General features: G+C 42.7%; 1 protein-coding gene across 5 annotated transcripts in view; it reads right to left on the reverse strand.

Annotated features, from left to right (window-relative positions):
- The window catches only part of NR3C2 (nuclear receptor subfamily 3 group C member 2), a 366,173-nt gene that overhangs the window by 8,502 nt on the left and 332,745 nt on the right, over positions 1–24,926 (reverse strand). The gene's annotated exons all lie outside the window — the stretch shown is intronic.

The following is a 24,926-nucleotide window of genomic DNA, read 5'->3' on the forward strand; positions in this document are numbered from 1 at the left end:
ACACAACAAGTGGAAAAGCATTCCATGCTCATGAATAGGAACAACAAACATCATGAAAATGGCCGTACTGCCCAAAGTAATTTATAGATTCAATGCTATCCCCACCAGCTATCATTGACTTTCTTCACAGAATTAGAAAAAAACTACTTCAAATTTCATACGGAACCAAAAAACAGCCCGCATAGCCAAGATAATCCTAAGCAAAAAACAAAGCTGGAGGCATCCTGCTACCTGACTTTATACTACAAGGATAAAGTAAAACAGATATATAGACCAATGGAACAGAACAGAACAGAGGCCTCAGAAATAATGCCACACATCTACAACCATCTGATCTTTGACAAACCTGAAAAAACAATGGGGAAAGGATTCTCTATTTAATAAACGGTACTGCAAAAACCGGCTAGCCATATGCAGAAAACTGAAACTGGACCCCTTCCTTATACCTTATACAAAAATCAACTCAAGATGGATTAAAGACTTAAACATAAGACCTAAAACCATAACAACCCTAGAAGAAAACCTAGCCAGCCAATACCATTCAGGACGTAGGCATGGGCAAAAACTTCATGACTAAAACACCAAAAGCAATGGCAACAACAGCCAAAATGGACAAATGGCATCTAATAAACTAAAGAGCTTCTGCACAGCAAAAGAAACTATTATCAGAGTGAACAAGCAACCTACAGAATGGGAGAAAATTTTTGCAATCTATCCATCTGACACAGGGCTAATATCCAGAATCTACAAAGAACTTAAATTTACAAGAAAAAAACAACCCCATCAAAAAGTGGGCAAAGGATATGAAGAGACTCTTCTCAAAAGAGACATTTATGCAGCCAACAAACATTTGGAAAAAAGCTCATCATCACTGGTCATTAGAGAAATGCAAATCAAAACCACAATGAGATAGCACCTCATGCCAGTTAGAATGGTGATCACTAAAAAGTTAGGAAACAACAGATGCTGGAAAGGATATGGAGAAATAAGAACACTTTTATACTGTTTGTGGGAGCGCAAATTAGTTCAAGCATTGTGGAAGACAGTGTGGTGATTCCTCAAGGATCTAGAACTAGAAATATCATTTGACCCAGCAATCCTATTACTGGGTATATACCCAAAGGATTATAAATCATTCTATTATAAAGACACATGCACAGGTATGTTTATTGCAGCACTGTTCAAAATAGCAAAGACTTGGAACCAACCCAAATCCCCATCAGTGATAGACTGGATAAAGAAAATGTGGCACATACACACCATGGAATACTATGCAGCCATAAAAAGGATGAGTTCATGTCCTTTGCAGGGACATGGATGAAGCTGGAAACCATCATTCTCAGCAAACTAACACAAGAACAGAAAACCAAACACTGCATGTTCTCACTCATAAGTGGGAGTTGAACAATGAGAACACATGGACACAGGGGAACATCACACACGGGGGCCTGTTGGAGGGTGGGGGGCTAGGGGAGGGATGGTATTAGGAGAAATACCTAATGTAGATGACAGGTTGATGGGTGCAGCAAACCACCATGGCACGTGTACCCCAGAACTTTAATAAAAATTATAAATGCAGCACAGCATTACCATTGCACAGCAGGAGCACTGCTATTCCATTTACTAGGAACAGCACTTCAAATCAGAAAAAAATTCACTCTAATTTTTCTGTAGTTAGTTCTATATTCCATTATGGGAAAAATGATTTTTGGTCATTTCCAAGTGTATTACAGCTGGCAATATGAATGTCACCTGCCATAAAATAACTCTATAGTTTAATAGTCTGGTGAACTTGTATCTGTAACTTACCCTGATGATTTTAAAAAACACCCAATTAGCAAGCTTTAATTGAGTCAGATAGTAAATAACTGTTTGGTAAAGGCATCCAATACAAACCAGGAATCAAGAAAATCTCATCAGGGAAAAAACTGTCATGCTTCTGTTTGTACCTGTGTCACTGCCCTCAGTCTGCAGAGTGGTATTTTCCTAATCAGCTACCAAGGACTGTGGGGTTTAATGTGCTCTGCACCCGCAGGATGTTTGGGCCCAGAAAGCTGGGAAACAGCACCATGTTCACACACACATGCTATGCCTCAGTTTCCTCATCTGTATCCTGGGTATAAGAACAGTCTCTGAGCCTCAGAGTTGTTTCAGAGGAATGAATGAGTGACTCAGGTAAAGTGCTTCAAATTCCACCCGACATGGAGCAAGTTATTAAAGATGGGGAGAAGTACTGCTGGAGCAAGAGCGCTTTGATTCTGTCCTCCCTAAACTTCTTCCACAATAAAACACCATTTCCCTCTATGGAACACAGTTTGTGAAACCTGCTCTGTGCCATTCTGGTGGAACTTGGTCCTTGGGTCCCCCTTCTATAAAATGAGGGATGGGAGAACCTTGTTTTTTGCCTTTTCAGGAATATTTAAGAAACATGCCATCCCATTTCTGTTTTGTTTTTTCTCATGTGGCAGGACCATGGCTGTCAAAGCTACAGCTACACTGGGTGTGGCACTCCAGATGTGCCACCATGAGTCAGCAGTGCCAACTGCTGGGTGGGGATGCTTCCATCAGGCTAGCAGAGTCCTGCACACCCACCGCAGCGCTCGGGACCTCGATGCCCTGGAGTCCCTCCATGTGGGTGCCTGCAGGGCTGTGAGGGGGACTTTTTTTTCTTACAGTTTTAACCCGAGGGTAGACATCTTGGTTTCTAGGCAGTATCAACCACCACAAGGACGAGTGTCTGGTGGCCACACCTTTCACATTTCTAGAATTAAGCCTTGTTCTGGGGATAAAGGTTCCCTGTTCTCAGGCCACAGAGGGTTTGGGGAGGGCCAGCGTCCTTTATCTACAACTCATCCTCACCATCTATCCAGCTAAGTCCCCGAGCACCTGCTCTGTGCCAGGCACTGGGGAAGCTGCAGTGAACAGATCTCTCAAGGCGTCTGTGTTCTTTTCTACTGAGAAGAAATACACACAGAAAGGCAGGTGCTGCTAGTGTGACGAGGGAAGGGAGGAGGTGCAGTTCAGAGGGGCTCTCAGGAAAGATGGGCTTGGCACATGACCTGAAGGTCGCATGGCCATTGGGGGACCAGCAAGTGCAGGGTTACCTAGGGAGTTCCTGAAGAGTGGAGAGGCCTGCCAGCCTACCGACTGACATCCCCAAAAGTTATACAGCAGGGCCATGGAAGGGTTCATATTGGTACACAGGTGACAGCAACGCTGACACATATATACTAAGAAAAGGAACAAGTAAGTCGACCCTTGAACAAGAGGCAGCATGCAACCCAGGCACATCTGTGAACCTGCTAACAGGGGGAGGTCCTAGGCCCTCTCGGAGCCTCTGTCCCTATCACCCACATAAACATGTCCACAGCACTGAGCATCACCCAGGAGATGCTGAGATAACCAGAACGGAGAGGGGCTGGGGTTAGGGGCTTGGCTGTTTTTCCTCACAGGTTGGCTGGGGACAGGTGTCCCAGACACTACTCAATAACAATGCATATTAACCTGGGGTTGGCATTTCCCACCCACCTCTGTTCCGTGTTCCACAGACAGAGAAAGCAGCTCATCCCCAGTCATGAGGGCTTCTGTTTATGCCTCGGTCAGCTGCAGAGGGATGGGACCTTCGTGCATAACCTGGGCCTGGCATTAGAGCCAGCAGGTGGCATTGGCCTGGCAGCCGGGGGCTGGGCATTTGACTCTGTAAGCATGATGTCACCAGTGGATGGGGGTGGTGTCACCACCAACTACTACCAGAAAAGGGCTCAGCCTGTGTTGTTGGGGCGGCTAGGATGCCCACAGAGCTGGGTGTGCAGAAGGCCTCAGCAGCTACTGGAAGTGCTGGCAGCCACAGAAGCCCATCTGGCGCACTCTGCCCTGGGACAAGGCTGAAAACCTCTGCAGCCCTAAATCCTGAGCCATGACTGCAGTTGCTGATGTCAGGGAACATCTGTGAGAATCCAAGCGGGGGCCCCCAGTCACTGGGCGAGGAGAACATGACCAAGCTGGTCCGAGCTGCAGGTCCTGGGCTCCGTGTGCTCACTGGCCTGCACAGCCTTCCCCCAACCCTGGCCTGCTACAGCCAGTGGGCCAGGGAAGCCTTCAGGGCAGAACCCACAGATGCCTGGCCCTTAGCAGATGTTTAAGGTAGGGAGGCGCCGCAGTGCAGAGCCCCATCTCAACTGGAAAAATCCAGGTGCGTGAAGTTAGCAGCTGCAGGTGGTTAGCTCTCAAGGAGGTGGGGACAAGACCAGGAGAGCTGGGTGAGATTCACATATCAAACATCTGGGTCAGCATGGATACTGACCAGCCACAATAGACACTGGTTCCTGTGCCACACCGCTGTGTTACGGCAAAGCATCTAACAGTCACCCTGTACATTCGTGTGGGCACCTCCTGGGTACCAGCCTGGTGGAGTGCATGGGTACACATTGAGGAATACGCAGACTTGGCCCTTGCCTGAGCCTAAAAAAGCCAGGAAATGAGGATACAAATGCATACAAAGAACTTGTACATCATCAGACACTGTCCCCAGTACAGAGCTGATAGAGGCAGGGCAGGCTGAACTCACACCCTGAAAGGGGATGCTGGGCAGGGTAGGAGCCAGGCTGTGCATCTCTAAATAAGCACCGTTTCTAGTTGGAACCCAAACCACTATTCCCACTGCAAAGCATGAAACCACCAAGAAGAGTTCAGTTCATCAGGATGTGTCAGTTTTGGAATGGGGGAAAAAGCCAGACCATCCCAAAGGCCACCTTTCAAAGCAAATTACTTCAGAATGACTGTGTGCACAGCTCTCCCGGGGATGCCCCAGCAATTTCCTCAGACACTCACTTGGCATGGAATCATTTTTGGAAAATGTCATGCTCGTGGGCAGCAGCTGCTTCCCCAGTTCTTTCTCTGCAGTCACCTCTTCCCCGCAGGCCTTCCTGGGGCCCAGCCTGAAGGAGTCCTTTCTGGCCTCTCACCTCGCAGATGACACTTTTTTGTTTTTCTAATTTACTTAACAATTAGCCTTGGAGCCTGGTGACCCCACTTTCTCTTTAACCTGCTGTCCACATCTTTATGGGTTTAACCTGTCCTATTTACAGTGCAGCTCCTTAAACAGCGGCCTGCAAGCTCCTTGATGGAGGAATCACCTGTCTTATTCCCCACGGCTCCCAGAAGTGGCCCCTTCATGTTTCTGCTATGCAACCCTGGTGTGGGCTGAGGGCTAAAGGGATTCCAAGCTACTGTTGCCCAGATTCTCGCTCCTGGGTTTCTCTGACTTATTCCAAGCTCCCAGTGCTTGGGAATGACTCATTTCAACAGTATTTTTTAGGGTAGCATGTTGCTAGTTTTATTCATTGAGCCAAAACAAAAACTGGGCAACCTAAATGAGCATCTTCATTTTGTGGCACCAATATTGCAAAACTCAATACATGAAGCTAACCCCTTTCCATCTTTCCCTAGACTCCGGTTTCCTTCAGCCTGTTTATGCTGAGTTTTAACATGACTCCATCCGCGTGCCATGCCAGGGGTGCTAGGAGCCCCACTCTCTGCTCACTGTGGTTAGAGACCCTGGGGTCGGAGTGGGGAGGGTGGTCATAGCGACGAAGCCAAAGCTCTACCTTTACTTGTCAGCATGAGTGACTTCATTGCAATGAGTCAAATGCAATGATGGCCTGGCCTGCTGTCTCAATGCTGATGCCCACTGGCCTTTCCTGGTAGATCCCAGGCTAGATGGAGAGGCAAGAACCCTAATTACAATCAGCAATAAGAGTCCCGCACTGTTAGAAATCAGAGGAAGATTTGTGCATTGACTTTTCATTCTGTACAGAATCCATCTGCTGGGATCTCAGAAGTTTAGCAGATGCCCAGCATGATTTTTCCAGCCTGATGGGCCACAGCTGTCAGGGTGGAAGAGGAGCCTGGCAAGGTCACAGGGCAACTGATGGCACTTGGCTCCCTCTGACAATGAGGCCGTGGGGCTCAATCTGCCTTTTCCATACTACCCTCACAAGTCATTGCTGGGGCAGGCCAGCGGCCACTCCCCGCTCTCCCTGCTCGCAAAGGAAGGCTTCTCAGAAGGCCTTGCAGGGAGAGTCTCCTCCTTCCTGCACATCTGGAGCCACTGCTGCTGTTCTGAGGTTACACAATCACCTAAGTGGTGATGAAGCCTGAATGATACAGCCTCTCTAAAGTAGGTCCCACATGACTTCAATAGCGTGCTCATTTCTTATATGTTATCTGCTGACTCCAGAATGTTTACCTAATTGGAGTGAGCTTTTGCCTAAAATGAGCATTGGGGTGGGGGATATTGGAAACTTTATTTTCAAAGATCAAAATTTTAGTCAGCGATATGTTGGGGTTAGGGCAAAAGATACATCAACTCAACTATAAATACTCCAACGCTAGTAGTTTCACTGGACACAAATGACTGGCGAGTCTTTAGTCCAGGTGTTCCAGAAATAGCCTTGTGAATATGGGAAAATGACCTGCAGTGATTATATAAGAAGTTTGGCCTTTATCTGAAACAAAACAGTGTTATTCTTGGATATGGCACCAAAAACATAGGCAATGAAAGGAAAAAAGATAAATACGAGTAGATCAAAATTAAAAACTGTGCATCCAAGGCCACCATCAAGACAGTTAAAAGGCAAGCCAAAGAATGGGAGAAGATATTTTCAGTCATATATCTGAAAAGGGGTTAATATTCAGAATAGATAAAGAACAACTACAACTCAACAACAAACCAAACTGAATCAAAAAATTGATAACGGACTTGCCAAAGCCATTTCTCCAAAGAAGATACACAAATGTATCTTTACAAGATACAAGAAGAGATGCTTGACATCTCCAGTCATCAGAGAAATGCAAATCAAAACTAAAACTGCAATGAGATAGCATTTCACACCCATTAGGATGGCTATTATCAAAAAAGGGGGAAATAACAGGTGTTCAAAAAACAGTGGAAAATAACAAGTGTTGACAGGGATATAGAGAAATTGGAACATTTGTATGTCACTGGTGAAAATGTATAATGGTGCAGTGCTTTGGAGGACAGTATGACAGTTCCTAAAGAGATTAAACAGAGAATTGCCATATGACACACCATTCCACTTCTGGGCATATACCCAAAAGAACTGAAAGCAAGTGCTCAAATAGATATTTGTACATAAGTGTTCACAGCTGGGCATGGGGCCCACGCCTGTAATCCTAGCACTTTGGGAGGCCGAGGTGGGTGGACCACCTGAGATCAGGAATTTGAGACCAGCCTGGCCAACATGGTGAAACCTAGTCTCTACTAAAAATACAAAAAATTAGCCGGGTGTGGTGATGGATGCCTGTAATCCCAGTTACTCGGGAAGCTGAGGTAGGAGAATCGCTTGAACCCGGGAGGCGGAGGTTGCAGTGAGCCGAGATTGCGCCACTGCACTCCAGCCTGGGCAACAAGAGCAAAACTCCATCTCAAAAAAAACCAAAAAAACAAACAAACAAACAAACAAAAAAACCAAAATATGTTCACAGCAGCATTATTCACAATTCCGAAAGGTGAAAACAGCTCAAGTGTCCATCCACAGATTAATGAAATGTGGCATACACAGAGAGCTATTATTCAGCCTCAAAAAGAAATGAAATTCTGATACATGCTACAGCACCATGAACCTCAAAAACATTAAGTGAAATGAGCCAGATAAAAAAGAACAAATACTATAGGATTCCACTTACATGAGGTACCTAGAGTAGCCAAATTCATAGAAACAAAGCAGAATAGTGCTTACCAGGAGTAGGGGAAAGGAAGTTAGTGTTTAAGGGGCATAATTTCTGTGATGGATGGTGGTGATGGTTGCACAACTATGTGAATGGACCTAATACCACTGAATTGTACACTTAAAATGGATAAAATGGTAAACTGTGAGCTATGTGTATTCCACAATAAATATTAATTTTGAAAAAACAGATTCTAAACCCCCAACCTGCTCCCAGTGCAGGCTGAAAGGGAAGCTGCCCGCTTGTGCCCAGATGAGCTATGTGGCTCTGCTTTTTCCCTGTCTGGTTACGGCTCAGCAAAATGTGACGTGATATGAAAACTCCATCCCTTACCAATTTAGCAGCATTTGATTTGTTTCTATACCTAAGGAAAATACAACCTTAACAAGGTTATGCTACCACTCACTATGGGCTCCCTTCTGAAAACCCAGGCTCCACAATGCCATCGCTCAGCTGAGTGTTCCTGGCAGGCTCTCTGGGTGAGTTTTGGAGAGTCCTGAAGCCCTCCTAGATCTGACCAAGAGAGACCAAAAGGCCCTTCTTGGCCAAAAGTTTGTCAGTGAGCATGCTCGGTGCAGCAGCTAAATGCTAGGCATGTGAGAGGCATTTGGGGACCTTAGAGGGAAGCTTAGTGATGCTGATGGAGTGACAGAGGCAGGGTTGTCCCATGCAGCCTCCCAGGGCTGGTTCCAGAGTCTAGACTGGTGCAGGCTCAGGCAGTCTGGGTCTGTCCAGTGCCTGCCCAGGAATGGGCTGGCTGGGATGGGAGGGTGGAGGGGTGGAGTAGGTGCTACAGTGTCTCATGAGAAATCAAGGGCATTTCCGAAAACTCATCCCGGCCCCCATCCATTAGCATCTGATTGTTATCGAGACTGTGTTTTAATTTGTTCTTCATCCCCATTTTTATAACAAATTTAACACCAATCACTGATCTCTAGTCAGGGGTGAATATTAAATCCTTAAATCATGTTGTTTGGATGCTGTGCTAAGCAAGATGGGCTCAATTTACTTTTAATTTTTTTGTTTAATTTTATTTAATTTCCACCTTACGTTTCCTTGTATTAAAAGCCTCGTTCTAGACCACAGCTCTGCCTTCTTGAGAATAAGGTCTATTGTACATGTGAAAAACACAAAGAAAAATGACACAATGGAAAAGAAGAAAGTGGAGCTTACAGATAAAGGAGTAATTAGAACCTTGCTGAACAAAGGAAATGTAATGAAAGGGTGGTGTTTGAAATGCATTGGCATGTTACTGTATATAGAAGTATGAACTTTTCCTAATCTTGTTTTCAGTATTTCCTAGATCCTTCTTGCAAATGTACACTATGCTGAGCAAAGTACAAATCTGAGCTGACTTGTGTTTATATGTTACCAACTTTAACATTAGGTTTAATCTAGATTAGGCAGTTAAATCCTTACTTCAATCCCCCCAAAAAAGGAACACCAAGCAATAAGGGGCAGACCCTAGTGGCCAGAGGCAGCCTTAGGTAAGAACAGGTGAGATCAAGGTGTCTCAAGGCAATAGATAAGGACTGTTCTCTTCTCTTGATTCTATGATGCCACAAAAAGCAAACGGTCTGGCAAACTACAGTTGCAGGTCAAATCTGGCCTCATGCTTTTAAGTTTTTTCCATGTTTGTGTTTTTTATACTTTTAAATGACTGAAAAAAAATCCAAAGAATAATATTTTGTGACATGTTCATATGTTATGAAATTGTTTAGAATGCGGCCACACTCATTCATTCATTCACATATATCCTGTGACTGCTGTCATGCTACAGTGGCACAGCTGAGTAGCTGTAACCAAGACTGTGTGGCCCACAGAGCCTAAACTAGTTACTACGTGGCCCACTACAGAAGTTCGCTGACCCATGGATTGGAAGGCATCTCACAGATTCAATAACAGCTTTTGAACGAACAGGTTTTGTTTGTTAAAATATATAAATCAAGTATACAATGTCTCCATCTTATTTAGGATTTAGTAGTTTTCAAAACTACTAAAACGTTGGGGAAAAGAGGTCTCCAAATTAAGTGATATGGTGGTACTTAGATCTGGCTTTCCTGTTACCATACAGATTCTTCTAGCCTTTAGGAAACGCCTTAGAAAGAATCCTAGCACCTATGGGCATAGGGCTAGGTAACCGAAGACATCACGCAACTTAAAGGTTCCAGAATTTGTCATTCAAATAGACAACCTCTGTCATACATGTCTCACATTTTTGGCTGTTCCTTCAGGAGTCATTTCCCTTTAAGCCTGCATTTCCTGGGTGTTACATATATTCACAGTCGATCCTCGATATCCATGGTAGCTAACTATGTCTTACAAAGTCACCTGAACACTGATTTAATGAATACTGAACAATTGCTCCTAGGGGAAATACAGAGTTAGGTTCCCACAGGCTGCTGAGCTGCCCCTGTAGGGTTGACAAGAATTGCACGCCAGGTTCTGGAAAGAAATATAGTTATAATTAAGTATTAATCGTGCTGCACTTTGGCCCACTTCCTACTTGCTAAAAGTCACAGAGCACTAGATACTGACCATACAGACAGGATCTCTTGACACTAGAATCAAAGGCTTTTGTTTAAGGATCGCTTAAGACAAGCCTGTCCAACCCATGGCCCACGGGCTGTATGTGGCCCAGGATGGCTTTGAATGCGGCCCAACACAAATTCGTAAACTTTCTTAAAACATGATGAGACTTTTTTGCGTTTTTTTTTTTTTTTTTTTTTTTTAAGCTCATCAGCTGTCGCTAGTGTTAGTGTATTTTATGTGCAGCCCAAGACAATTCTTCTTCCAATGTGGCCCAGGGAAGCCAAAAGACTGGACACCCCTGGCTTAAGATGTTTTTCAGACCCTGAATTCCAGCAACCGGTTTGAAGACTCCCACAGAGGAACAGGATCAGCATGAGAATATGGCTTCTTCATCTCCCTGTTCAGCGACTTCCCCCTGTACTCTTCAACCAATCAATGACCTCCACACTTCCGCCCACTCCCAAGGCCTTAAAAACCCCTGCCCCAAACTCCTGGGGAGATGGATTTGAGGTTTCCTCCCATCTCCTCTTTTGGTGTGACTCTGATTAAACCTCTCTGCTGCAACCCAGTGTCTTGGTGTATTGACTTGCTGTGTGCATCAGGCAATAACCTATTACGGTTACATTGCTGGTTGCAACTTTTTCAACAAATGACCAATATATAACCTTGTTTTATGCATGTTTCTGTTTAAAGACATCTTATTTAATGTATACTGCCAATTCCCTAACATTGAACTCATGGCCAATAGCACTGTAACTCAGGCCTGAAGGATGCTTCTTTAACACACATATTTTCTCCATAAGCCACATCATAGTTTTCTTGCACTTAGGAACATAGACAGCACTGGGACTCTATGCTTGTGGGCCATCTCAACAGTAGACTCACCAACAAAATGCACAAAAATGCAAAAAAAAAACATGGCATGCAGTAGACCTCAAAAAGGATGAGTATTTACGGCATTAGAGCTGAAACGAGAGCAGAGTCACCTTGTTTGACCTTGCCAGGAACATGCACATTGGTGACAGGCATTTTTCACTGCTCTGCACATCTGGGAATGCCTGCAAAAGTGCCCTGAGCATTGATTTTAGGGCTACAAATACATTTTAGTGAGTAGGTGAAGTTGTAAATACAAAATCTGAGAATGATCAGGATTGACTGTCTGCAGTTTAACCCACATACACTTTCTAGTCCCTTTATGACCTTGATAAACTTAATTGGTCAATTGGCATCTTCCTAGCCTTTTAAATATCAATCATTTAAAACTATCTCCTCTATTTTATAATGACACTGACAATAACACTTCTCTATTGCTTAAGAGTGTCTCACTCCTTATGAAATTCCTTCACTATTTCCTTTTTGTATCAAATTAGGCCCTGGGTTTAAAAGTTCCTTTTTTATAGCATATCAGTGAGTCCCTTGTCTGCCTGAATTCTTATGTACTGCTCCACCCAAACTTCTTGTCTTTCCTATCTCTGCTATCTTCTTCCTTGGCCACACCTGCAAGGTGTTCTACCCATTGCAAGCTGTACTGCAGGCTGAATTCTGACAAACACAATCTTAAACAGATTATATTATGCCTAGGCCAGGCTGCGTAACTGCGTAATTGGTGGGGCCCTGTGCAAAATGAACATAAGGGGTCCCTCGTTCAAAGTTTATTAAGAATTTCCAGATGGGAGCAGCAGAGTATTATGCCAAGAGTGGGACTGCAAGGCCACACCCCCATGACACTTGGCCCTGGAGATGCCCACTTTATGGATAAGCCCAGAGTGACACCTAACCTATCAGCAATGGAGCTACCCAGGTGGAGGGCTGGGCTGCCACCCACAGGAGCCACCTGATGGCTCCCTCAGATGCTTCTTTCCCTCCTGCCTCATTTATGAGCCCGCGAAAATGCATTTAATCACCCCATCTTAATTCCTTTCTCTATAAAAAGGATAAAAATAATCCAAGTAAGCATTACTATTATTTTCTTTTTATAGAGAAAGGAATTAAGACAGGAGGGTGATTAAGTTTAAATAGTAATATTTACTCATCCTCGCCTCATGGAAACATTAGAAGGATTTAATGACAGGACTTAGAAAGAAAGACACTATGTAAATCCCAGGTATTACACAGTTATTATTATATTGTAAGAAGAGGGATTTGAGCTGCATAGGAGCGGGGGATTTATTGACACAGGTGTTAGACAATAAGATAGTTTCCCAAAATCTCCCCTAGATATATTTCAGATCAGGAAAAGATTCCTGTGTGTCAGGTTTGATTTAGATGTGATCTTCTAGAAACATAGCCTGTAGGACCTTCAGTGGTTTTTTTCTCCCTAAAATTTTTGTTTTTTCCAGAAAGATCACCCTGTGGCAGCACAAATCTCGCAGTCAGGTGGGAATGGAATGCCTGATTTCCTCCCATAATGAGGCAAGATCCTAGTTTTTCTGCAGTGTTCTTACAGAAAATTACTTGCTTGTAAGTCTTCAAAACTAGCTGTGAACACAGGCACATGTTCTATGGGTTTGTAACCTGTGAAATTTCAATGATGAAGCAAGAGGAGCTGGTGATCATAAGAAAAATACTTTTTTCCCTTCTTTAAATAAACTGAGATCAAACACAGCTTTTAATTTTTGCCAGTTAAGGATTAAAAGAAACAGACTATTTTCTGTTGTCATTATAAATTCATAAGAGAAAGACGATCTTGGCACCAAAACAAACGAAGTGAAAACAAACAAAAACAGAGAATGGGAGAAAATATTTGCAAATCATAGATTGGATAAGGGGCCAATGTACAGAATATATAAAGAACTCCTACAGCTCAACAACAACAAAAAAATTGATTAAAAAATGGGGCAAAGACTTGAAAGACATTTCTTCAAAGAAGACTTACAAATGGCCATTAGCGCCTGGAAAGGTATTCAACATCACTAATCAGGGAAATGCAAATCAAAACTACAATGAGTTACCACTTCACAAGCATGAAGATGAGCACTAAAAAGAAATCCCAGAAAATAACAAGTGTTCACAAGGATGTGGAGAAATTAGAATCCTTGTTCGCTGTTGTTAGCAATGAAAAATGGTGTATCTGCTGTGGAAAAGTTCGGTGTTTCCTCAAAAAAATAAATGCAGAATTATATGATCCAGCAATCCAGTTTCTGGGAATATTCCTAAAAGAATTGAAAGCAGAGTCTCAAAGAGATATTTATACATCCATGTTCATAGCAGCACTATTCACAATAGCCAAAAGGTGGCAACCCAAATGTTTCTTGACAGATTAGTAGGCAAACACAATGTGGTGTATACATACAATGAAATATTATTCAGCCTTATAAAGGGAGTAACTCTGACATCTGCTGCAACATGGAGGAACTTGGAGGACATTATGCTAAGTGAAATGAGCCAGTCATAAAAAGACAAATACTGTATGTCTCCTCACATGAGCTACTCCCAGTAGTCAAATTCATAGAGACAGAAAGAGGGGAAGGGGGAGTTTTAGTTTTGCATGACAAAGAGCTCTGGAAATTGGTTGCACAATGTGAATGTACTTAACACTCACACTGTACACTGAAAAACGGTTAACATGGTACATTTTATGCTTGTGTATTTTACAATTAAAAATAAAATAATAAAAAAGCATAAACTCCTATATGGACATTCCCCCTCCTCATTTCTGTAAAACATAGTACAATTGCATCTTAGAATGTTGCCTGGCTGTTGACCAACAGTTGGTAAGCACTATGAATTGTCTAAAAACCAGCCGCTGGGAAAACATTAACCTTCTTGAAAGAGGTAAGTATATTACCCAGGTTTTGCATTAAGTCAGCCACGAAAGCTATGATCAAGCACGAAAGACTGAAGAAGACAGAGGTTCTGTGGCTGCAAGTGGAAATGAACCATCATAATTAAGGTGTAATGTGAAAGTTATGGGAGAGGAAGGGCTCAGGACCTGCATCATTGAACTAAATCATGACTTAAAAAACAAGATCAGCTCAGAAGCCTCATAGCTGCCTTTGATGCTGAACTCTTCACATGTGTGATATATACACATCCTCACATATATACACATATATGCATACAGTACATAATAAAGCCAGCCATGGTCTGGAATAGAGTTTCGGGATTATTTACAAAGATAGGCTTGTTAAGCTGATGGGATTTCTTAGCCAGGCTTAAACATATAAACACAAAGACATTGTATATTCTCTCAACCACATTCGAACTGCTCACTTACATACATCCCACCATATAACAGAAAGAGCCATCATTCTCTTCTATTTATTAAGGCAATTTTACTAAGGAGCTTTGCTGGACAACTCTCAATATTAAAAAAAAAAATGGACTGCTGTCCCTGTTCGCTTTGTGGCTTCTAATATAGATACTGGAAACCCCGTGAGCATTACCATGCCTTGAGTCGATCCACTATTCTTCACAACCACCTCCCAGTTGCTATGGCTACTGAAAGTTGTTCAGGCCATTTGCTAACTGACCTTTCTGCAGCTTCTTCCCCTCAGGCCCCTCGTTGGCAAAATGGGGCACACACTCTCTTTTCTGGCTTGTCCTGAATGTCCCCATTCTGCCTCCTTTTCTTCCTTTAGCAGCAGCGCTTTCCCAGACTTTTTGCAGCCACCTCCCCATTTGACCACAGTGTTTCCTCTGGACCCTCTTCTGTTCTGTGCCCTCTTCTCGAGCTGCACCAACAGCTGGGCAGTTCCATCCACTCCCAGCTTCAGTGACCACTCAACATGCTGCCGCCTCCCACATCTGCAGCAGCAGGCTGCCTTCCTCACCTTGATCCACAGAACTCAGTGTCTATCTGCTATTTCCTCCAGAATGTCCTAAAGGTCTTTCAAATCCTGTACGTCCTAAACAAGCTCTTCATCCCCCCTCCCAGATCTCCTGGCCCTGAGCCCCCTCCTCTGGGCAGGTGCTACCTTGCCCAGCTATCTACTTCCAACTCTGGGGAGTTCTCTTTGACTTGCTCTCTCCTCTCTCAACCTCCCCATCCCTTTCATCACCAGGAGTCATCATTCCACCACCTGAACCTCTCTTGGTGCTCCTGCCCCAACTTGGCTCCACCAGCTCTCACCTGAACCACAGCACCAGCATCCCAACTGGGACGCTGCCTCCTGCCCCTCCTGGATCCTCTAGAATCTGTCAGACAGCACCATTCAGCACAACCTTCTGCACAGCTTTCTGTTGTCATTATAAACACAATGGTGGCAACTAGCCACATGTGGCTGTGGGGCACCTGAAATGCAGCTAGTGTGTTCAGGAGACTCCTTTTCCATTTTACTTAATTTAAATGTAAAGAGCCCCACACGACGGTGGAAATGGCGTTGGACAGATCAGCTCCAGATTCTCTACAGATGTGGTGAAAATGCCTCAACAGCTTCCTAGACCTGGCTTATGGATTCCATCACTGTCTCCCTCCTCATTCTCTCCATTCCTCCCATGGCTCTCTTGGATACAAGGACATTCTCTATTTCTCAAAATCAGCATGCTTCTCCCTCCCTTGGGATGTTAACTCCTTTGGCTCAGAATAGCTTCCATCTATGTGGCAAACCCCGACTTGACTTTTGGGTCGCAGCTAAGCAGTCTTTTCCCTGGCCTCATGCCATGGCCCCTTCTCTACCCTGCCACTTCCCTTTCCAGATACTCCACCCATGGTCCTGACACTCCGTATCACACCACCTTTCATGCCGGGTTTTCAATCCAGTTTACGTGTCTATATTCCCCATCAGACTGCAAGCTCTGTCCTCACAGAGGACACAGGCCCCAGGTCTCTCATGTGGTTGTTGTATCCATAGTGCCTGTGCTGTGCCTGGCATGGTAGAGGCTACCACGTGTGCCTCCCCTGCCAGTAGACTCACGGCCCAAAAGCCAGGCCCTCCCTCCGGGAAGCAGGGCCACTCAGTAGCCCTTTCTTTGCACATACCCATAGAGGCTGTTTAGAAGGGTAACTGACAGAGATGGCTCGTTTCACAGAGTGAATAACAACTGGACACTGAAAAATCTCTTTTTTAATGTAGTGTTCTGGTTATGAAAAGCCTCTTTCCAACAAGTTTGGGAGAAACAGTCACTGAGCAATTCTGCTGCCTCTCGCTCTATGAACCTATTCCAAACCCTAGGGGAGCTTCGAGAGATACAACCATGGCCACTGATTGATGCTGCCCTTAAACCATTAATGTGGTGACCGAAGAAGGAACACATAAGGATGCCCTTTCTATCTCTACGCGGAGTTACATATTCCAGTTGGACTCCACGGCCCCAGCTGCAGGCATGTAACAAACACCACTCCTTGGCTTGTCCAGACCTCCCCATACCACACCTCAAGGCATCTAGGCCATGCTTTTCCTTCACACTGAAATCACATTTTCACCTATTATTTCCTATTTACCACCCATTTTTAATTATATTTGTTGCATTTTCCGAATTATACAAATATAAAGATGCTTTATATGAAAATAAGCACCCATTGGCACAAGTCAGCCAGAGCAATGTATTCTGAACTAGGCTATCCTTGTGAAAGAAGAAATTTGTAAATGTAAATGCCAGCTCTTATCTACTTTAGGAATTCAAACTTGGCTCCGCCACCTCTCACTGTAAGCCCTTAGTAATCATTATAGAGATAATGTAAGCCCTTAGCAATTGTTCCATTACCCACTAGGCCATGAGTAAGATCTCCCATGTCAGTTATTCATTTAATTTGAAATCTTTACACCTATGAAGATGTCCTTTTCAAAAAGAGTGAGATTTGTTTGTTTTTTTGTGTGTGTGTGTTTTTTTGTTTGTTTTGTTTTGGGTTTTTTTTTGCATAATTTATGTCCTCCCCTCTCCCTTGGTGTCTTGGAAGAGAAGGCTTTGCTACCAGTTAGCTGACTATGGAATAAATGATTCTTCCTTTACTTAGAGCCTTCTTAGTCATGGCCTTGTCAAAGAAGAAAACAGCATAACACCGCTAACAATTATAATAAATAGTTTAGCTTGGTGAGAGAGAATGTGGCTTTGAATCTCGATCTCTCGATGTCTCTTACATACACATTCATGGTACTACCAGCTCTGGGTACTTTATTACAGACATAGAAGCAAGTAGCCTTATTTCATTGTCACCTGAGCAACAGGAAGAGAGGGTGAACATTTGTTCAGTGCCTGTTATGTGGTAGATGTCTTGGTTCTTGTGTTATTTCATTCACTTCCCCAAACTTCCTACAAGATGGGTATTATTACTGTCTTACAGTTGAAGAAACCAAAAGCCAAAAACTGAAGTAAAGCACCAAGATGGCTGAAAGAAAGGGCAACCTAGCACCAGAGGCCACACTCTTTCTGTTGTCCGCAGTGGTCTCATTTCCATGGCAGGCTCCTATTTTGGCCTCAGAACATTTCCTGAGGAGAAACTTTGCCTGAGTGGAAAGATATAAGACAGAATAAAATATGAAGTGAGTGGGCTATCCAAGTAAATGGTGGACATAGCCAAATGTGCAGCTTCCATTCTTCCATATGAGGTTTAAAGTAGGTTTGTGTCTCCCTCTAAGTCCCCTCTAGTGTGATCCTGAGGGAAATTACCGGGACCACAGCGAGATGCAAAAGCACCCACTAATTATATGAACTATGACTCTCTCAAAATAATGTGTGAATAAAAAATAATAAAGGGGATATCACCACTTATCCCACAAAAATACAAACTACCATCAGAGAATACTATAAACACCTCTATACAAATAAACTAGAAAATCTAGAAGAAATGGATACATTCCTGGACACATATACCTTCTCAAGACTATATTGAATCCCTGAATAGACCAATAACTAGTTCTGAAATTGAGGCAGTAATTAATAGCCTACCAACCAAAAAAAGCCCAGGACTAGATGGATTCACAGCCGAATTCTACGGGAGGTACAAAGAGGAGCTAGTACCATTCCTTCTGAAACTATTTCAAACAATAGAAAAAGAGGGAATCCTCTGTAACTCATTTTTATGAGGCCAGCATCATCCTCATACCAAAACCTGGCAGAGACACAACAAAAAAAGAAAACTTCAGGCCAATATCCCTGAGGAACATCGATGTGAAAATCCTCAATAAAATACTAGCAAACTGAATCCAGCAGTACATCAAAAAGCTTATCCACCACGATCAAGTTGGCTTCATCCCTGGGATGCAAGGCTGGTTCGACATACACAAATCAATAAACATAATCCATCACATAAACAGAACCAAAGACAAAAACCACATGATTATCTCAATAGATGCAGAAAAGGCCTTCGATAAAATTCAACATCCCTTCATGTTAAAAACTCTCAATAAACTAGGTATTGATGGAACATATCTCAAAATAATAAGAACTATTTATGACAAACCCACAGCCAATATCATACTGAATGGGCAAAAGCTGGAAGGATTCCCTTTGAAAACTGGCAGAAGACAAGGATGCCCTCTCTCACCACTCCTATTCTACATAGTACTGGAAGTTCTGGCAAGAGAAAGATATAAAGGGTATTCAAATAGGAAGTGAGGAAGTCAAATTGTCACTGTTTGCAGATGACATGATTCTATATTTAGAAAACCCCATCATCTCAGCCAAAATCTCCTTAAACTGATAAGCAACTTCAGCAAAGTCTCAGGATATAAAATCAATGTGCAAAAATCACAAGCATTGCCATACACCAACAATAGGCAAGCAAAGAGCCAAATCATGAATGAACTCCCATTTACAACTGCTACAAAGAGAATAAAATACCTAGGAATACATCTTACAAGGGATGTGAAGGACATCTTCAAGGAGAACTACAAACCACTGCTCAAGGAAATAAGAGAGGACACAAACAAACGGAAAAACATTCCATGCTCATGGATAGGAAGAACCAATATTGTGAAAATGGCCATACTCCCCAAAATAATTTATAGATTCAGTGTTATTCCCATTAAGCTACCATTGACTGTCTTTGCAGAATTAGAAAAAACTAATTTAAATTTCATATGGAACCAAAAAAGAGCCCATATAGCCAAGACAATACTAAGAAAAAAGAAAAAAGTTGGAGGCATTATGCTGCCTGAATTCAAACTATACTACAAGGCTACAGTAACCAAAACAGCATGGTACTGTACCAAAACAGATATATAGACCAATGGAACAGAAACCTCAGAAATAACACTGCACATCTACAACCATCTTTTGACCAACCTGACAAAAACAAGCAATGGGGAAAGGATTCCCTATTTAGTAAATGGTGCTAGGAAAACTGGCTAGGCATATGCAGCAAACTGAAACTGGACCCCTTCCTTACACCTTATACAAAAATCAACTCAAGATGGATTAAAGACTTAAACGTAAAACCTAAAACCATAAAAACCCTAGGAGAAAACCTAGGCAATACCATGCAGGACATAGGCATGGGCAAAGATTTCATGAGTAAAACACCTAAAGCAATGGCAACAAAAGCCAAAATTGACAAATGAGATTTAATCACGGTAAAGAGCTTCTGCACATCAATAGAAACTATTATCAGACTGAACAGGTGACCTACAGAATGGGAGAAAATTTTTGCAATCTACCCATCTGACAAAGGTCTAATATCCAGAATCTACAAGGAACTTAAACAAATTTACAAGAAAAAAAACCAAAAACCCCATCAAAAAGTGGGCAAAGACCCTTCTCAAAAGACATTTATGCAGCCAGCAAACATGAAAAAAAGCTCATCATCACTGCTCATTAGAGAAATGCAAATAAAAACCATGATGAGATACCATCTCACGCCAGTCAGAATGGCAATTATTAAAAAGTCAAGAAACAATAAATGCTGGTGAGGCTGTGGAGAAATAGGAATGCTTTTACACTGTTGGTGGGAATGTAATTTAGTTCAACCATTGTGGAAGACAGTGTGGTGATTCCTCAAGAATCTAGAACCAGAAATACCATTTGACTCAGCAGTCCCATTACTGGGTATATACCCAAAGGATTATAAATCATTCTACTATAAAGATGCATGCACACGTATATTTATTGCAACACTATTTACGATAGCAAAGACTTGGAACCAACCCAAATGCCCATCATTGATAGGCTGGGTAAAGAAAATGTGGCACATAAACACCATCGAATACTACACAGCTATAAAAAAGGATGAGTTCATGTCCTTTGCAGGGACATGGACGAAGCTGGAAGCCATCATTCTCAGCAAACTAATACAGGAACAGAAAAGCAAACACTACATGTTCTCACTCATAAGTGGGAGGTGAACAATAAAAACACATGGACACAGGGAGGGGCACAACACAAACCGGGGCCTATTGGGAGGTCAGGGACAAGGGGAGGGAGAGCATTAGGACAAACACCTAATGCATGTGGGGCTTAAAACCTAGATCACGGGTTGATAGGTGTAGCAAACCACCATGGCACATGTATACCTACATAACAAACCAGCACATTCTGCACATGTATCCCAGAACTTAAAGTAAAATAAAAAATAAAAATAATAATAATTTGTGAACAGTCTCCACTGCTTGTAGCAGTATCTCATTTGTGGTTATTGTGTCACTGACTGTTTTTTGTTTTTTGTTTTTTTATTTGAGACAGGTATTGCTCTGTCATCCAGGCTGGAGTGCAGTGGTGCAATCTTGTCTCACTGCAGCCTCTGCCTCCTGGGCTCAAACAATCTTCTCACCTCAGCCTCCCAAGTAGCTGGTACTACAGGCACGCATCACCACACCCGGCTAATTGTGTATTTTTAGTAGAGATGGGGTTTCACCATGTTGGCTGGGCTGGTCTCTAACTCCTCACCTCAAGTGATCTGCCCACCTCCACCTCCCAAAGTACTGGGATTACAGGTGGGAGCCACTGCACCCAGCCATGTCAATGATACTTAACGCCCTTTTGACCTAAAGAATGACATCTCCCCAGTGTGTACATGTAGTATTTTCTGTACCACCAGATTTCTGTTCCTCACACTACCCACCTTGCCCCTCTTGGAGCAGGGAAGCCATGGCTCCCAGAGCCTGGCTAGAGAAGAGACACGTCAGCTTCTAGCATGGCCCCTGGAGACACAGAAAGCAGCTATTCAGCAATGGGATCCTCAGAGGCCTTCCTTCTGTCGTGCAGAGAAGAGCATCTGAGTGACACACTGACCCCCACCCACTCCAGGGGTAGGTTCTTATCCAGGTCTAATGGTCGTACACAGAAGCAAACGCCTCCAAGCCAAGGCCTGCTCAGCTCATGTTGAGGCCAACTAACATTTTGTTTTGGGATCTGCTACACACACATGATGTTTTAATACAAAACAAGGTTGACTGCCTTCAAGATGTAACCCTGCACCTCACAGAAACGATGAATTCCAGAACGTGCCAGGGAAGATGCAAACAAATCTGGAGCGCCAGAGGGTGGTGCAGCTGTCCCTAACATTCCTATATGATGGTTTTCTGATCTCTGAAATGCAGCCCAGCCTAAAAACGAGCAGCTGCTATCAGCCACAAGTGTTCTCTCCTCATAATGGTAGTGTCCGGAGCACTCAGCATTGAGTCAAGGAAGTTCTGGCTGCCACCAGCTATCTAGGAACCTTAAGAAATCATTCTGTGGGGCTGTTTCTTCTTCCATTAAATAAGGATCCTCTGATGCCCCCTTGGAAGTTTTCCATGACTCCTGCCCAGCACAGCTCCTCCACGTTCTTCACAAGGCTTGGTACCAATGTAGAATAAATGTCAGTGAGCCCACAACTCCACCTCCTCGGAGGTCCCAGCATGCTGCCCTGTGACCTCCAGGTGCTGTCTGGCTGCCCTGTCTGGGGGTGTCTCCCTCCTATGACACTGCCTGGCACTTTTAGACACGCAAGTATTTGTTGAATGAGATGAATATCGTCCTCTATTGATTACTAAGGACAGACTTTCTGTTTGCATTGGCCCACTGGTCCTGGGAATGTGGCAAGGGCTCACCAACAGATCAGTATATAAACATACATGCTCTCAAGGGTCCCACCATCCAGGGAACTGGTGTGAACACCTGATTACTTTCTACCTTGCATTATGCTCCAGTCGCCTCTGTAAACTAAGCTTATTTACCATTCTACCAACACATATGCATACCATGTGGAAGAAATCCACGTATGTCCCGAAAGTTGTGTGCATGTGTCCTGAGGGCTGGCACACTATGCACACTATTTATCAGGGGTCAGGTTGGTATCTTATTTCTTGTTATCCTCTGCAGCACTGTCTATACTGCTAGGCAGGAGGCGCATTTTTACTAAGTGTGTATACTGACATAAAATTACAACATATGTTTAATAGGAAAAGGGCAATTTTTGCATCGAGGTACTATTAATATCATCTTTGTTACTTACTGTTCTACACAATGACCATAACATAAACAGTCCTTGATCTCTCTAAGAATGAATAGAAGTTAGCAATAAATTCATTAGAAATAAGCTTCTTTCCCTCATAGGAAATTGCTATCCTTAGTAAGAGCTAAAAAATTATTATTGTCAATTCTTTCTAGTAGAGTAAGGATTCTATATGCTTTACATATGACACCTAAACATTTACAATGCAAAAATACATCTACTCCTAGTGTCCTTACCACAGCTGCTTTGTTTGAAATATATTTTGGGGAAAGATTGACATTCAGAGGGCTTATGATTCATTAAAGTTGTTAACTGATTCAAACACTCAACTATCAACCTGTTCTTTCAGAGAATGTTCCTTTCACCCACCTTGGGACCATTCTTCCAGCACATATGTGTACCATGTGGAAGAAATCCACGTGTGTCCCGAGAGCGGCGTGGATGTGTCCTGAGAGCTGGCATACTACACACATGGTTTAAGCAGAACTTTGATCTACAGTCAAAGGTTCTTATGTGTGTGGCCCTTAGAAACAAATGCTCTTTTTTCCACAAGGCGATCAGAACTAGGCTCTGAGTATTGTGTAGTTCTTTGTTCCCTTGAAGAAAATTCCACAACTGTTGATTCACTAATTTACTCTAATGAAAAAGCTGTAGGCAGTCTCAAGTCTGAGTAAGTGTGAATGTTAGAAAGGTCCCTCTAGACTTACAACGCATTTTTCAATGTTCTGTTTGGAATAGGAATATAAATAGAGTATTCAAGATGCTTCTGTCAGGCCCCCTTTAAGATCAAACATTTTTGATATTTCAAAATAAAGCTTTTAGAATTAAAATGATTCTAATGATTCTAAAGAAGTGGTATTCTTCTTCCAGCCAAGGTGGAGTGAGATGAACTGAAACTACCCTTCCATTTGAAACAACCAAAAGTACTCAAAATAAAGACCATGAAAAAATGATTTCCAAGACACAGGCTATCAGTGAAGGATAGTAATGCTAGAAGGAAACATAGAGAAAAGTTCCATGACACTGGCTTACACTAGGGCTTCTCAGATACAGCCCTGAAAGCACCACCCATACAGAAAACAATCATCAACTGGACTTCGTTAAAATTACAAACTCCTGCTCTTCAAAAGACATTGCTAAGAGAATGAAAAGATCAGCCACGCTGGGAGAAAATACTTACAGTCATATATCTGGATTTGTATCCAGAAAATATAAAGAACTCTCAAAACTCAGCAATCAGAAAACAAATTATCCAATTATGAAAAATGAGCCAAAGAGTTGAACAGACACTTCACCAAAGAAGATATAAAGATAAATGAGCATATGAAAAGATGTTCACCATCATCAATCTTTTCGCAAGTGAAAACCACAGTAAGATACCACTATGCAGCTATTAGAATGGCTGAAAGTAAACCGACTAACCACGCCAAGAGTTGGCAAGGGTATGGAGCAATCTGAACCTCATATGCTTCTTGTGGGAACAGTAAATTGTTCAACCATTTTGGAAAACCGTTTGGCAGTTTCTTAAAATATGAAAATATACCTGCCATATTACCCAGGTATTCCACTACAAGGCATTCATCCAAGAAAGGAGAAAGTATATGTCTGTACAAAGACTTGTACATAAAGGTTCAGCATGGCTTTATTTTAATAGCCTCCAAGCTGGTAACAACCCAAACAACCATCAATAGGTGACTGCGCAAATTAATTGGGGGAAAATCCATACAACGGGAAACTACTTTGCATAAGAAAAACACGACAAATTATTTATATATGAAATGGAATGAGTGAATCTCAATGTTACTATGCTAAGTGAAGGAAGCCAGACCAAAAAAGACTACATACTGCATTGTTACATTTATATGTAACACCAGAAAATGCAAACTAATCTCGATTAACAGAGCGATATAGAAAGTAATTGAGGAGAAGGAGTGTAGGTGGAAAGATTGAAGGAAGGCTGGAGAAAACTTTTGGGGTGATAGATATATTCGCTATCTTGATTGTGGTGATAATTTCACAGGTGTGCATAGAAGTCAAAACTTACAAAATTGTGGACTTTAAATTTGTTCAGTTTATTCTATATCAGTTATACCTCAATTAAGAAACCCCCACAGACACTAATTTACTTTGCGAAACTTTGCATAAAATCAGCATTTATGATACAGCCGTTCAAAAAACTATTCATTGAGTTCCTATCTATGCCAAGCACTGTGCTGGTGGGGGAAAAAAAAAAAACTAGCAAAGGAGGTTTTGACCCATGGACCACTAGGTGAGGCCTTAGTGTTTCCATTGTGCTATGCTGCTTAAGAAAAGTCAATTCCAAAGGGCTTTTGAA

The sequence above is a fragment of the Pan troglodytes genome, chromosome 3, assembly GCF_028858775.2.
Source record: "Pan troglodytes isolate AG18354 chromosome 3, NHGRI_mPanTro3-v2.0_pri, whole genome shotgun sequence".
Classification (NCBI taxonomy): domain Eukaryota; kingdom Metazoa; phylum Chordata; class Mammalia; order Primates; family Hominidae; genus Pan; species Pan troglodytes.